At 44.0% G+C, this 15,948-nt stretch overlaps 1 protein-coding gene across 22 annotated transcripts in view; it reads left to right on the top strand.

Annotated features, from left to right (window-relative positions):
- MAPK8IP3 (mitogen-activated protein kinase 8 interacting protein 3) overlaps nucleotides 1-15,948 on the top strand; it is a 76,036-nt gene that overhangs the window by 4,490 nt on the left and 55,598 nt on the right. The gene's annotated exons all lie outside the window — the stretch shown is intronic.

Here is a 15,948-nt window from a genome sequence, read left to right as displayed (position 1 = left end):
CCCAGAGCAGGTTGCCCAGGACCACATCCAAGCAGCATTTGAGTATCTCCAAGAATGGAGAGTCCACCACCTCTGGGCAATCTGTGTCAGTGCTCAGTGAAACAAAATTTCCTGATGTTAAGAGGAAACCTCCTGTGTTTCCAGTTTGTGCCCATCATCTCTTGTCCTGTCACTGGGCACCACTGGAAAGAGCCTGGCGCTGTCCTCTTTGCGCCTTCCCTTTAGGTTTTTATATACATTGATGAGATCCCCCTGAGCCTTCTCTTCTCCAGGTGCTCCAGTCTCTTCATCATCCTTGTTGCCCTTCACTGGACTTTCTCCAGTGTGTCACTGTTTCTCTTGTGCTGGACAACCCAGCACTGGACACAGCATTCCAGGGGTGAATAAATTCCTTTCCCTAATTCATTCACCAGCATTGAATAAAGGGGAAGGATCACCTCCTCTACCTGCAAGGAAGTAGCTGGGGGCACCATTTATCTACCTTGTTGCAAGGCACACTGCTGGCTTATGTTCAGCTTGGTGTCCAGCCCAACACTCAAGTTTTCTTCCAAGCTGCTTTCCAGCTGGGTGGCTCCAGCCTGGGGGGTGTGCCTGGCCCTGTGCTTCCAGGTGCAGGACCTGTAAAGGATGTGAACTGTGAAAACCCTTTGCTGGTATTGCCACCATGGGGCTTGTGTGTAGGTGTCATCCTTTCCCACTTCCAAAAAAAAAGCATCTCCATCTTCTGATAGCATGCTGCTGTGGCCATGTGTGGCTCATTGCAGTGTGCTCTTTGCATTGTTATTTTACATGGTAAACATGTTCACCAATCAGTAGGTTTTTTTTATATAATAAGATACGTCTGGTGTTTTGTTTGGGCAGGGATTTTGGGAAGAAATGGTCCTTTGGGAGAGGCACATACTGTAGTTGCTGTTTCTGCAGCCTGAAACCTGACCTCACAAATAGCTGATTAATGGTAGTTTCTGCAGCTTGGTGGTGACCTCATAGCATTGAAGGAGGAAAGCATTTGGGAATAGCAGATACCGGATAAAGAAAGGCTCTTCTTATCATGTGGATTCTTTCTACTACATGCTGTTGAAGTAACTGGCAAGTGTGGAATGCAGACCTACGGCACAGCCATCTGTGTATGAGATCTGTCTCTTGTTCTGCAGACCCCTCTTTGTCCATTCCTGGAGTCTGGGCAGATTTCACCAACAGAATGAGTAGCAGAATCTGCGTCTTAGAGGGTTCTTCCAGTTTACCTGAAGTTTTTTAACTTTTGCTATTGTCTTGATTTATGTCCTTACTAGTTATAGGTTTCCAGAATACATCCATTTAGTTGTTCAGAGGTAAAAAGTGACCCAAGTGTGACTGTCTGTAAAGTGATCCTATGTCTTCTGGGTGAGACAAACATTAAATCATGGGGGATATTAATAATATTTCCTCATTTTTCTCCTATGTCTTTTGTCAATGATATCACTTGGATGTGATTGGGAATTGATCACAATATTGAGATTATAACTGAAACTCAGCAACTAAAATGAGATTTAAAACACAAGCAGCAACAGAAAATGTTTCTGGAGACACCTGTGTTTCAAATTTATATCTAAGTAGGCAGTGTTAGTTATAACAATTCTAATTCTCTCCTTTCCCTCTTAAATGGTTAAATAAACTTACTAGCTATCCTTACCACCAGTGACAGCCTTGTCACTGCTTTGGCTTATGATGAGCAAGCTTGCGACACGAAGGTGGCAGTCTTTGCATTCGAAAGATGCCTTTCCTTACAGAAAATGGTAGCAGTAAAGTAAATAGGATTGTAAGCCAAAGGTTTAACGTCCAATTGCATGTCTTCTGGTGCAGGACTAGGATCAATGTTTATGCAGGTAACAGTGATCTTGTCCCCATAAAACGTGGGTGTGCAGAATGCTTTTTTTTTTTTTTTTATGTAAAAGCTGTAGATTCGTTTAGCACATTAGAGGTGTTGTTATAGGACAAGCAGGTGTTGGAAAGCCACTCTCTAAAAATGCTGGATTAGTTATTCTAAATTTTTCTAATAAATAGTGTGAAGTCTGCACTGATCAGATGAAATAAATTTGGAGACTCTTCAGTTTACAAATTTTATTAATTTAAACAAAGCTTACAGAAGACATTTGTGTCAGGCAACAAAAATGACCATGTGATACATATTTCTAAATCACTTCTTTGTGAAGAATCAGGCTTTCCAAACATTATACCCATCAGTCCTTGCCATCTGGTAGCCATACTTTATTCTCACTGATCTTTGAGGAAAAAAAATCGATACCCAAACACAGATCCTTCATACAGATCCTCGTTGTGTCAATCATGCTTATGGAACTTACTAATATTCATAAGTACCAGTGTGTGTTATAAAAATTACCTTGAAAGTAAAATTAATCTGAGTGAACGCTGTGAGCTGTTACTTTATTTAAAGAGCAATTCAAGATAATATTCTGGATGTTAGTTGATGATGATGATCTGGGGTGATGGCCAGGTTCCCCTCAACAGGGCTACATGCATAAGTCAAATTGTAATCCCTAGGTGGCTTTTGATGAGAAGCTTCTGTTTCCTCTTGATGCAGGCTGCTCCATGCTTGCTTTCTTTTCATGGCTCTGAGGTGGATTTTCAGGGATGTTGTTGGGACATGCTAGATACATGAAGGCAGAAGTTAGCATTGGGATTTCAAGGGGTAGAACTGTAAGAGAAAAGTCAAGAAGGTCTGGGAAGATTTGGACTTTTTACCATTGCAAATGAATTTAAATAGCTGTAATGGTTAAAGTTTCAAGAATCCCTAGCCAGTCTTCATTTCTCTGAGAATGGTGCAATCTTTCATCTAGCAGGGGCACTCCTGTGTATTTGTTCTTTATAACAGAAGGATCCTGTGTCTGCTGAGTATTTCAGGAATGTATTACTACATCGGTGGAAGTTGTGTGCAGTTTGAGACCCCTCAGGATTGCTTCCTGAGCATCTGAGCAGCTACCAATATTCATATAATATTATATTAAATAATATATATTTATTGTTTTATTTCAGATTGTGAAGGTGCCGTACTGTACAGTGTGACATGTATCTGCTGGAAATATCCTTTCCTTTAGAATCATAGAATCATAGAATAGTTAGGGTTGGAAAGGACCTCAAGATCATCTAGTTCCAACCCCCCTGCCATAGGCAGGGACACCTCACACTAAGCCATCCCACCCAAGGCTTCATCCAACCTGGCCTTGAACACTGCCAGGGATGGAGCACTCATAACCCCCCTGGGCAACCCATTCCAGTGCCTCACCACCTTAACAGGAAAGAATTTCCTCCTTATATCCAATCTAAACTTCCCCTGTTTCAGTTTTAACCCATTACCCCTTGTCCTGTCACTACAGTCCCTGATGAAGAGACCCTCCCCAGCATCCCTATAGGCCCCCTTCAGGTACTGGAAGGCTGCTATGAGGTCCCCACGCAGCCTTCTCTTCTCCAGGCTGAAGAGCCCCAACTTTCTCATCCTGTCTTCATACGGGAGGTGCTCCAGTCCCCTGATCATCCTCGTGGCCCTCCTCTGGACTTGTTCCAACAGTTCCATGTCCTTTTTATGTTGAGGACACCAGAACTGCACACAATACTCCAGGTGAGGTCTCACAAGAGCAGAGTAGAGGGGCAGGATCACTTCCTTCGACCTGCTGGTCGTGCTCCTTTTGATGCAGCCCAGGATACGGTTGGCTTTCTTGGCTGTGAGCGCACACTGCCGGCCCATGTTCATTTTCTCATCGACCAGCACCCCCAAGTCCTTCTCTGTAGGGCCTCTCTGAATCTCTTCTTTGCCCAATCTGTAGCCGTGCCTGGGATTGCTCCGACCCAGGTGTAGGACCTTGCACTTGTCATGGTTAAACTTCATAAGGTTGGCATCAGCCCACCTTACAAGCGTGTCAAGGTCTGGCATCCCTTCCCTCCAGCATATCAACTGGACCACACAGCTTGGTGTCATCGGCAAACTTGCTGAGGGCACACTCAATCCCACTGTCCATGTCAGCAATGAAGATGTTGAACAAGACCGGTCCCAACACTGATCCCTGAGGGACACCACTCGTTACCGGTCTCCAGCCGGACATTGAGCCATTGTCCACAACTCTTTGTGTGCGGCCATCCAGCCAGTTCTTTATCCACCGAGTGGTCCATCCATCAAATTGATATCTCTCCAATTTAGAGAGAAGGATGTGGTGTGGGACGGTGAAAGAGAGGTTCAGGGAATAGGATGAAAAAAAGTATTGAGAGAAAGCTAGCAGGATGGCCACACCAGCTGGCCTCTTGGCTTTGTGTGGTGCTTGGTTGGCTCTTCTTGCGTAAGGAATTTGTCTTCTCCACTGTTACAGCTGCATGAAAAGTGTTTGGTTTGTTAGCTTTGAACACACAGCTTTACTTTCAAAGCTTGTTACGTGTAACAGATTGGGTTTGGGATCAGTTTTATCCTTAGTACACCAGATTGTCTGCAAATAAGCTCCAGTAACTGATTTTAATTATTTTAATAGAGATTTTCCACTCTAAGCAATTGGTTTCGTTTTGTTTATCACTTTGTGCTTTTCTGTAGTCTTGAAGGCAGGTAGTTTCTGACTGGTTTGATGCAATTTGGCTCTATGTATGTATAAAATAAGGAGATACAGTATTTACACATGTATGCGTAAGAAATTTTATTAGTCACTTTTTACTGTATTTTCGTTTTATTAGAAAATGGTGAAAGATATGTTAGGGAAATAATACTGTGATTTGAAATAATAGTGCTCATCAGATACTACCATACTTTCACATCCAGTCTCTGAGCATTTATGTTTAAAAGCACATTCAATTTAAACCGTTATTTTTATCCATTGATTTGTATGTACCTTGTATTAGCTTTTGCCTCCAGAAATATCCTCTACTTACTAGCATAACTGGAGATGTCTGATTTGAAGGGGCTTCTCTGAACCTCCCAACACTGGAGTGAGTCCAGAGGAGGCCACGAACATGCTGCAAGGGCTGGAGCGGCTCTGCTCTGGAGGCAGGCTAGAGAGCTGGGCTTGTTCAGCCTTGAGAAGAGAAGGGTCTGGGGATACCTTAGGGCTTCCAGTGCCTAAAGGGGCTACAAAAAAGCTGGAGAAGGGCTTTTGTCAAGGGCCTGTAGGGACAGGACAAGAGGGAATGGCTTTAACCTGACAGAGGGGAGACTGAGATCTTAGGCAAAAGTTTTTCCCTGTGAGGGTGGTGAGACGCTGGCACAGATTGCCCACTGAAGCTGTGTCTGCTCCATCCCTGTCAGCATTCAAGGCCAGGTTGGATGGGGCTTGGAGCAACGTGGTCTAGTGGAAGGTGCCCCTGCCTGTGGCAGGGGTTTGGAACTGGATGACCTTTAAGGTCCCTTCCAAACCAAACCAGTCTGTGATTCCCAGCACAGTGCCTTGACTTTTGCAGGGGAGATAGAGCTTATGAAGGTCCAGCTGCAGGCACCTACCAGGGCTGTGTGGGGTCTCTGGTTTCACTAGTTGTCCTCTGTCTGAAGGCCCCACTGCAGCAGAACACTTGCCACATGTTCAGCTTGAGGGGCATCACAGGCTCTGTTGACTGCCACATTGATCTTGGCCATGGTGTTGAGGTTGTCCATCTGGTGATGGCTGTCAGCTTCCTTCCCTAGTGGTTGTGGGTTCAGCGGGGGCTGTACCGTACCCCTGTTCTGAGACCCTGCCATGGGTGCGCAGGCAGCAGACCTTGCCCTTCCAGCCAGCCTGCGACTTGTCCTGCTGGATTCTCTGTGACTGCTCTGTGGCTCACTTGCAGCCATGCTCTTTCACAAATCTTCTGCTCACTCTGTTACAATATTTTAAGTCTGTAACATAATGGTTTAAGCACCTCTCAGAATAGTTATGTGCTTAAACACAGTTTTTCATCACAACCACCTTTTGTAGCAGCATTAAATGCAATTGCATAATTTTCAAAGTTCCTGCTATTTGAAACACTGCCTGTTTTACCAGCTCTGTGTTAGTCTCACCTTTCTGTTCTTCAGCTGGGTGGCTTCTGTAAGTGTGCAGCCTGAGTTGGATTGAAATTGCCACATAAGTTGCACCATAATTCCAGATACAAAAGTAAGTACAATACATTTTGGTCCTCACGAAGGAAGGAAAGTTTACATTACTAGCTTGCATAATTTTTATCCTCCCCTCTCTCCCCCAGATGTTTGCTCCATTAATATTTGTTTCATTGTCATCCATGCTCTGTTTCTGTTTAGCATTTCAAAACAGTGCATCAGTATCTTTTATTTCCCTGAGTGGAGGCTTATGCAGGAAGCAGCAACCCATGATTTTAATAGTGGAATGTCATACATGACAAAATTTAGAAAGAGAGAAAAATCAGTGAGGCTAGAGTTTAGATGATTGTTAGGTGCTCTCTACTTGCTGCATTTGTGGTATGATGATCTCTGTAATTTGGGAGAAAATTAATATCTACACTCTTGATATCATAGAATCAAAATGTTTTGGGTTGGAAAGGACCTTAAGATCATCTATGTGGTTTTTCTTGATTTCAGCAAGGCATTTCACAGAATCACAGAATCACAGAATCCCAAGGGTTGGAAGGGACCTCAAAAGATCATCTAGTCCAACCCCCCCGCAAGAGCAGGGTAACCTACAGTACATCACACAGGAACTTGTCCAGGCGGGCCTTGAATATCTCCAGTGTAGGAGACTCCACAACCCCCCTGGGCAACCTGTTCCAGTGCTCTGTCACTCTTACAGTAAAGAAGTTCTTCCTGATGTTAACGTGGAACTTCCTATGCTCCAGTTTACACCCATTGCCCCTTGTCCTATCACTGGATATCACTGAAAAAAGCCTAGCTCCATCATCCTGACACCCACCCTTTACATATTTGTAAACATTGATGAGGTCACCCCTCAGTCTCCTCTTCTCCAAGCTAAAGAGACCCAGCTCCCTCAGCCTCTCCTCATAAGGGAGATGTTCCACTCCCTTAATCATCTTTGTGGCTCTGCGCTGGACTCGTTCAAGCAATTCCCTGTCCTTCTTGAACAGAGGGGCCCAGAACTGGACGCAATATTCCAGATGCGGCCTCACCAAGGCTGAGTAGAGGGGGAGGAGAACCTCTCTTGACCTACTAACCACACCCTTTCTAATGCACCCTAAGATGCCATTTGCCTTCTTGGCCGCAAGAGCACATTGCTGGCTCATGGTCATTTGATACTGTCTCTCACAGCATCCTCATAGATAAGCTAAGGAAGTGTGGGCTTGACGATCAAGTAGTGAGGTGGATCGAGAACTGGTTGAAAGGAAGAAGGCAGAGAGTTGTGGTCAATGGCGCAGAATCTAGCTGGAGGTCTGTGGCTAGTGGAGTCCCTCAGGGGTCGGTGCTGGGACCAGTGCTGTTTAATATTTTCATCAATGACCTGGATGAGGGAACTGAGTGCACCCTCAGCAAGTTCGCTGATGACACAAAACTGGGAGGAGTGGCTGACACACCAGAGGACTGTGCTGCCATTCAGCGAGACCTGGACAGGCTGGAGAGTTGGGCGGGGAGAAACTTGATGAAATTTAACAAGGGCAAGTGTAGAGTCTTGCATCTGGGGAAGAACAACCCCATGTACCAGTACAGGTTGGGGGTTGACCTGCTGGAAAGTAGTGAAGGGGAAAGGGACCTGGGGGTCCTGGTGGATAGGAGGATGACCATGAGCCAGCAATGTGCTCTTGTGGCCAAGAAGGCAAATGGCATCTTAGGGTGCATTAGAAAGGGTGTGGTTAGTAGGTCAAGAGAGGTTCTCCTCCCCCTCTACTCAGCCTTGGTGAGGCCGCATCTGGAATATTGCGTCCAGTTCTGGGCCCCTCTGTTCAAGAAGGACAGGGAATTGCTTGAAAGAGTCCAGCGCAGAGCCACAAAGATGATTAAGGGAGTGGAACACCTCCCTTATGAGGAGAGGCTGAGGGAGCTGGGTCTCTTTAGCTTGGAGAAGAGGAGACTGAGGAGTGACCTCATCAGTGTTTACAAATATGTAAAGGGTAGGTGTCAGGATGATGGAGCTAGGCTTTTTTCAGTGATATCCAGTGATAGGACAAGGGGCAATGGGTGTAAACTGGAGCATAGGAAGTTCCACGTTAACATCAGGAAGAACTTCTTTACTGTAAGAGTGACAGAGCACTGGAACAGGTTGCCCAGGGGGGTTGTGGAGTTTCCTACATTGGAGATATTCAAGGCCCACCTGGACAAGTTCCTGTGTGATGTACTGTAGGTTACCCTGCTCTTGCAGGGGGGTTGGACTAGATGATCTTTTGAGGTCCCTTCCAACCCTTGGGATTCTGTGATTCTGTGATCTAGTTTCAACCCTCTGCTATGGGCAGTTATGGGATAAATTATCTTCAACTAGTATTTACCATATAATTTTACTGACAGTCCCACTGTCCCAGTGTCCAGCTTTCATAGTACAACCTGTTCTAGAAGCAGCATGGGAAGCAGGAGTCAGTGTGTCCGGTCTCTGGGCATTGCAGGCACTTGCATTGTATAATCAGTTTCATAAACATACCAAGCTTTGTCTTAAGACCATTAGTTACATCTCCTGTCTCTACTTTTACCTTCTTCTAAACTGCAGTGGAATTGTTTTGGTTTTTATTCATAGCCTGGTTTTACTGGTTTGTTCCTGTGCTAGAGTTGTGCTTTTCTATCCGCAAGTTTTCGCTCTTATCAAGTATTTACGATTTTGCTGTGTTAATGGAAGCTGATCCTGCCCTCTCCTCATCTCTGTTTGCAAGGTGCTGAAGCCAAGCCAAAGGCGGTGGGTGAGCTGTCCTGTGCTGTGTATCCTGCCTGCACGGAGGTGCCTGTGTGTTACTGGGCCAGCCTATTCTTCTTTTATAGATTCCCTCATCCCCTTCTTCCTTGAGCAGCAGCCACATCTGATGCTTGGGTTGATCCTCCTTGAGAGGCAGGAGGAATAGTGGGTGATTTTCCAGGTACATCTTACCAGTGCTTCATACAGTGCTGTGAATACCATCCTGAGAGTGTCCCAGTGTCTCATTGCTGTTTGCAAAGTCCTGGTAGTAAGATGTATCTGACCTTTGTTGGCACAGTCTAGTGTACTCTGTGTGACATGGAGTGGCAGGAGGCGGCAGCATGTCCAGTACTTGATCCCTATGGACTGCATAATTTTTGCACCAGTTTTGTAGTAAGTGCAAGATAAGATTTTGAGCAATCATGACATTTGAGATGGTTAATTAAGTATCTGAGAGTTCTAAAAAATGTGGTATAGCCAGGTGGTTTAAATTGTTGATTGCCTAATTTCAAAGTTACAGCTGAACTTGTTTCAGGTTGTGTACTTTCTGCTGTTTATGTGCTTGTGGAGATATGTTACAGTTGGATCTTTTGAGCTCTTGTCTTACAAAACTAGTACTGGAGATGGCATCTTCTTATTTGGATAGCTAAGACCTTCTGAGATGGAGAAGATATTATTTGAGTATTAGAGTTTTTTCTATTATAGAGATTCTATTATTAGAATTTACACATATTGTTTGCATATTTTCTTCTGGCACAGTTGCTGTTTGAGGTCTCTTTTATAAGGAGTACAGATATATTGTGGTTTCACTACATGTCAGTACTGCTGGGGAGATCCAGTCTACTGGGAGATCCTTGGGGACCCAGGGTTCAACCTTCAGGTCCCATGTTTGAGACTGACCTGTGTCAGTTGGAGAAGGGTCTTACGAAGGCAAGGGTGTTCCAGAAGAGGAGGTGAGCATTGCTTGGAGCACCTTCTCATACCCATGGGTCTGTCACCTGGGGCATTGAAGAGTGAGGTCAGTGATTGTCAGATGAAATGCAAGGAGTCCCTTTTTACATGTTAAGAGTAACTGTGCTCTCAAGGAGCAAAAATGTTTCTAAAATTGGTGTGTGTTAGATACAATACATTAGAAATACAGGTATGTTTATGGCATTGTGTGGGAGCTGATGGCTCTGTTTTTCTATTTGTGTGTGGGTACATTTCAGCTCTTGAGACAGCAAGGGAGAACCACCGTAAATGTTCGCAAACCCTTTGTTTTCACAAGGGAAATGCTACGTATGTCTGTACCGCCTCTCTTCCTAATAGAAACTGGGAATGTTTTAATGACATTAATTATATTAAAATGTGTGGTCATGCATTGACCGCTGTAATTCTGAGAAGTGGCTTAATTGAAGGATCCTTTTTCTGATTGCAGAAGTGAAAAGATGAAGCTCTGGCATTGTTGGTGTCCGACTATTGCCATTGCCTGTACAGGAGTTACAGTAAGAAAGTATGACTTGCTGTTTCAAGTGTCAAATACTTTGTGTAGACGTCTGCTTCATAAGGAAGTAAATCCTCTTCCTAAAGTTGCTGTTGAGTGAAATGGCTCCCGTTAAGAGAGCAAAACAAGGTCTTCCCCTTGAGTAGCACCTAACTTCATCAATAGTGTCTGAAACTCACCAGATAACAAGAGTGGAGACTTGGTGTTGAACAGGTCAGATTTAAGTAGCTAGGAGTTGGCCTCTTTGTTGTGGCTTTCTAAGACAAAATACTGTCAGCGCAGCTCCAAGTTGCAAACCTCACGTGGTGCTGCTGAGAAGCTGTGAGGTGGATGGCACAATCTGTGTTGCTTCCCTCATCTGTGTGCTCCCTGCAGGTGTGGTGACCTCCATGGGGCCATCATGCATGGCACGAGCCCACCCCACTTCAGCAGCAGACCTCTGTGTCCCCAGCAGATGTCTGCCAGGAGTGTGTTCCTTGCTTCTTCATGAGAGGCACCCTTTACTAGAAGAGGGTACTTAAAGCTCATCCATTTCCACCCCCTGCCATGGACAGGGACACCTGCCACTAGACCAGGTTGCTCAAAGCCCTGTCCAACCTGGCCTTGCACACACAGCGCTGCAGTCTCCTGCCAGCAAAGGGCTGAGGGGATGGGTCTAGTGCTGAACCTCCCATGCTCCCTTTGGTGTGCACTAACATTGCAGACACTACCAGCCACTACGAATTAAGGCCACGTAATGAGATCTCTGCATCTATGTGTATCTCTGGCTCTCTGCTTGATTCATCACTGATACGATGTGATGATTTCTGATTATGTGCTACTATTTTTAGCCTCTTTTTTCCTTTGCGAAAGGCAGTAAGGCAGGAAACCATGCGCTTTTGGATGATTTTATGCTGGGTATTTTCCGTGTACAGACTAGTGTGTGAGCCATCGTTGTTCGTCATAATCCTGGGTTATTGCAGACCAGTTACCCTGCTAGCAGTCTGGGGATAGAACCTAGCAGTAAACAATCCATGTGACTGTTTTTTATATGTAACAGTTTTATACTCCAGTGGTCTTAGATCACTGAAGTGATCAGCTGTTTTACTGAAGTGATTAGCTGTTTAACTGCCCATATTCAGAAATCAATCTTTGAAAGCAAGTCTAGAGGCTTTGCAAAAAATGTGAAAATGATAAAAAATATTGAAAATATTAACTGGAATTAATAGAGTTAATTCCATTAACTGGAGGCAGCCTTGCTGTTGGAAGTGTGGGCTAGTTTTTGTTCTTGTACACCCATCTACTTTGTCATAATGGGATGCAAAATACTTTTTTTTAACCCTCAGTGGAATTATTTATTTCTCTTTTCTAAGTATCTTTACTAGAGCTTCATAAAGATGGATCAGGAAGCAGTGGGATCACTGAGATGTTGGTCTGAACTGAGCTCTGTGCAGTGAAAACAGGACCTGGCTCTGGAACTGAGAAACACCTTAAATCAGGGGCAGCTCCTAGCAACGAGTTGGGCCCATGATTCTTCACCAGTACCATATGAAAGAACGCAGTCAGCAGATGTGCATTTCAGGTTTTAAACTTCGTACCCTGGGCACTTTAATTAATGGCATATTTTTTTGTAAATAGTTTATCTCAGTTAAGATGTCTTTAAGCATAAGGCTATGCTGTTTGGGTTTGTTTTGTTGGCATTTTTTTGGCCCACTCTTATGCTGTTAAATATTTAGGCTTATAATGAAGCAAGAACAATACCTGCAGTATCTGCTTTCCCTAAGTCATAGGAATTTGTAGTATTTTTTGAGACCAGAAGTATGAATTTGATTCATGTGAATATTCTTTTCTCCTATGATGACTGGCTGACTTTAATCAGCACCCACAGAGACATGGACCTTCCTTTTTGTGCCGAGGATTTGTGCAGCATTTCAATAGGATTGGCTGGGCACAAACTGAAATGAAAGACACAAGGAACAGGAGTAAACCAGAGGGCTTCTTTTTCTATTGTAACTGCTTTTGGTGCTTTTTGTAAGTACTGCAGGCATAAAATGTTCAGATGTGAAGGTGACTTTCAAGTTAGTGTCCTCTGTGCTTGTTTGTTTTTAGGATACTTAAAGGTTGGAGTGAAATCTTTGTGCTCTTCAAATGGCTGAGAATATTCCCAGAGCTTCAGCAGTGCTATGTTTGTACACCCCTTCTCTGAAAGAAATACAAAATATGAAATGCCTATGGATGTTTATTTATTAAGCTGCTTTCACTCAATAATAGGTGCTTGGTTTTAAAGTGTAACTGCCTCTGTGAGTTTGGTTAATGAAAAAAAAAAAAACCCTCCAACAACCCAAAAACCAAAACCGCTTTATTCAGTTAGTGTTCCCTCTTTCTTCTGCCCTGGTATGAGTTTCTAGCAGGTTTGGTGCAGAGGGCACTGTGTCAAGGGGATTTGCTGTGTGATGGATTGGGTTAGGGCAGGAGAGGGACCGTAACCGTCCCAGGGATGCTGCTCAGCTGGGCCATTCATAGCCATATGGCATGGTCCATGAACTGTAGAGGACCAGAGCAGAGTATCATGCTGAACGTGAGGTGCTGCTTCTGCTGTCTCACTTTCTGGAGGCGGTTGTTCACGAGAGTGCTACAAATATACCTGAAATGCCTGTTTTCTGACTCCTTGCACTGTTTACTTGTGCTTGTGGATGTGCTCATGTTCCTGAGCAAGGTCATTTCAATCTCTGCTGCCTTTAGTGGCTGGTAGGGCTCTTCCCTGGGTGCTGTATGAAATGCTTACTGGAAAAAAGTAAAGTGTGCTTGCCGACCCAGTGAGAACTCACTTGTGCCAGGCAGGATGGGCGGGAGTGAGTGTGTGCTAAGCCATGTCCTCAGGTGGAGCGTGCTTTCCTTGGGAACAGCCCTGACAGTGAAACCTTTCTTCCTCATCCCACTGCTGCAGCTGTTCTCTCTCTCTGGATCTGGGACTTTTTTTTTTCTCTCAGCCCTTCAGGCTTTGTATTGCGCAGGAAGAACCTCAGGTGAGATGGCTTCTGATGCAGGAGCAGCTAAAAGATGCTTCAGAGACAAGGAGAGTGAAGAGCCCTTTGGTCCAGGCTCACAAATGTAATCATTCAATCTCTTCACCAGCAGGACAGGATATACTGTACTACCTTTATCTGAAATGCTGTCTGAGAATAGTGTAATATGAAATTTTAATATTGCTGTGTCCATGTCTCTTTCTTCTCCAAATGATTGATTTCTAGTTTTCTGTACTTTTATTACTCTTAGGTTGCAAATTAGATGGGACTGAAGAAGACTGAGCCTTATTTGTAGAAGACTTAATCTTTCAATCAGTTTCCTCTGAATTAAGCCAAAAGAGCCGTAGCAAATCTAGGAATCATGTTAAACATGACATACATAGTGGCAATAAAATCGAGCCTGTGCCTTCTTTTGCTTCATAATTTATTGTTGAGAAATCTGTGAATGTTCTCCTTAGCAGCTATTTGCTTTTATTGCTAAAACCCTTATTGCTGCCTTGTCTTGTGGGGGGGCAATAGGGGGGAGGATTCTATGATTCTATGCTCTTGGGTGGAGAACTAGGACCAGGAGGGTGTCTCGAGGCAAGAGGGTACTGAGAGCTGAGGCACGACGATGTGGTGGGGGTACAGCCCATGGCTGTAATTAAAAGGGTTTGTAAAGAGAGCTTTTAGCAGAGTGGTTCCAGCCAAACCCTGCAAGGAGATGGAGATTATACCAGGAAAATACCTGTTTTGGTGCTCCACATGAAGCAAGTTTAACTGCTGCTTCTCTCTGTCTCATATTCAGTGCACCTGTGTCGGGATTTTACTTTCCTTTTTACTATTTCTGAAATGATACTGTTATCCTGGAAGATGTTTCAAGAACAAACCTGAAAATTTATGAAGCAGATTGCTTGGTAAATTTCTCAAAATCCATAAAAGAGATTGCTGGATATTTGCAAGTGATTAAAGGGTTTCAATGTTGAATTAACATCTCAGAGAAAAATCTAAAACCTTGTACAGTCTTAAAATGTAATTGAAAGTTAAATGTGTAGCCTCTGAGGTGACTCCACTGTAATGGAAGAAAGGTATTGGCATTTCTGTTATCTGTAGAAAATACTGCTGGAAAAGAGCCATAAGGGGGGAAGAAACCCTCTTATTGCAATAAATTTGTGCAGGAACAAAGAGAAAGTTAAAAGCCCAGCTAAAGATTAAAGGCACTGCAGAGCACCAAGTGCAGAAAAATGAGATGTGGCTAAAATGTGTTTGTTTCTATCAGGGATGTAGGAATGAAAACTGACTCATGGTTCAGCTGAACTTACTGAACAGTTTTAAGAGTCTACAGGAATAATAAATGGTAAAGCCTTTTGGTTTTCTGCAGAGAGGAGATCCAGCTCGTCAACACAATGATGACTCCTGTATCAGTGCTAATTGTTCCAGTAGAAGCAATAGGAGACCTGCACAAGGCGTGTCTTGAGAACACAGTCATGTACTGTGCATATTGTTTCATTGTTTCAGCATCATCTTACTGTGCATTCATTAAATGCATTCATTTCCTTGTCAATCTTACAAAAAAAGTTATTTTCATCAGAGTCTGTCTCTTTCAGTGTACAGAGAGCCTTTACTGTGTGAATTGAAACTGCCATTGCCACTTGAGCAGCATTATTTGTGGAGAGCAGTGCTTTTCCCTGTGCAGAGTGCAGAGGAGGGTGAGAGAAGGCTTTTCTTGCCCAGTATTCATACCTTCAGCAAGAAGAGATCTCAGCCAGCCAGTGTGCCTGTGCTTGTGCATCTGCTAGAGCTCAACCTAAGGAGCATTTTGCAAACAGATGGAGAGGAAGACAAGCCAGGCCAGGAGTAAAGCACCCTGTGAGCTCCCTAGAGCCCTGAGTTACCTCCTGCTTTCTCCTCTGGTTCTATAAACATCTCTAAGGGAGATTAAAGCCATCATGGCTTTATTTTCTCATCCTCTGGTTCTGTAAACATCTCTAAGGGAGATTAAAGCCATCATGGCTTTATTTTCTCCTCTGCAGCTCTAACCCAGGGTTGTTCCTGGCCTCAGTCTTGCTCTTACTGCTCAGCTGACAGGTTTGTGTTTAATTACTGGACTGGCTGATTGAGGCTGCTTTGTACTTGTAGCTGCTGTGGATATAGCAGTTTGGGAATAATGTAAGGAGACTTGAATTTTGGGGTTTGTAAGGCCAGGCCAGGACTTGTTCTGAAGCTGTTTATTTCATGAAATCAGTTGTGACTGCAGCTCTTGTCAAGAGTTACGTGAAATATCAGTTCATTACAGTGGAGCTAAACTAAATGTTTCATATGTTGTCCTTTGCTGGTGGATGCTAGTACCCAATGTGGAGGATGACTAAAGCTCCCAGGTCAAAAGTGACATCTTACAGAAATAATAACCTGAAATTGCGTATTTTTCTGTTGTTTTCATTGTGAAGTATCTGTAAAAATCTTCCCTTCCACCCAGTGTTCTGTGCAGGAGTTCACACTGCTCTGTGCACAGCTACCACTTTGTTGTTTCTTAATAAGAGTTAGAAGCAATGATCTCTTCCCTCCTTCTGTTGCCAAGAGCAGATAGCAAAACTTATTCTTGCTAGGTATAAATCTCTTAAATTCTGCTGTGAGAACCTCCTCCGCCTGCTTCTCTCCCTTGCTAGGCTCCCGTGTGCCACAGAGCCCTTCTGGAGTTTGC

The sequence above is a fragment of the Lathamus discolor genome, chromosome 6 (assembly GCF_037157495.1).
Source record: "Lathamus discolor isolate bLatDis1 chromosome 6, bLatDis1.hap1, whole genome shotgun sequence".
In the NCBI taxonomy this organism is placed as follows: Eukaryota; Metazoa; Chordata; class Aves; order Psittaciformes; family Psittacidae; genus Lathamus; species Lathamus discolor.
The sequence above is the reverse complement of the archived record's forward strand: the minus strand, read 5'-3'. Positions and strand labels throughout refer to the sequence as shown.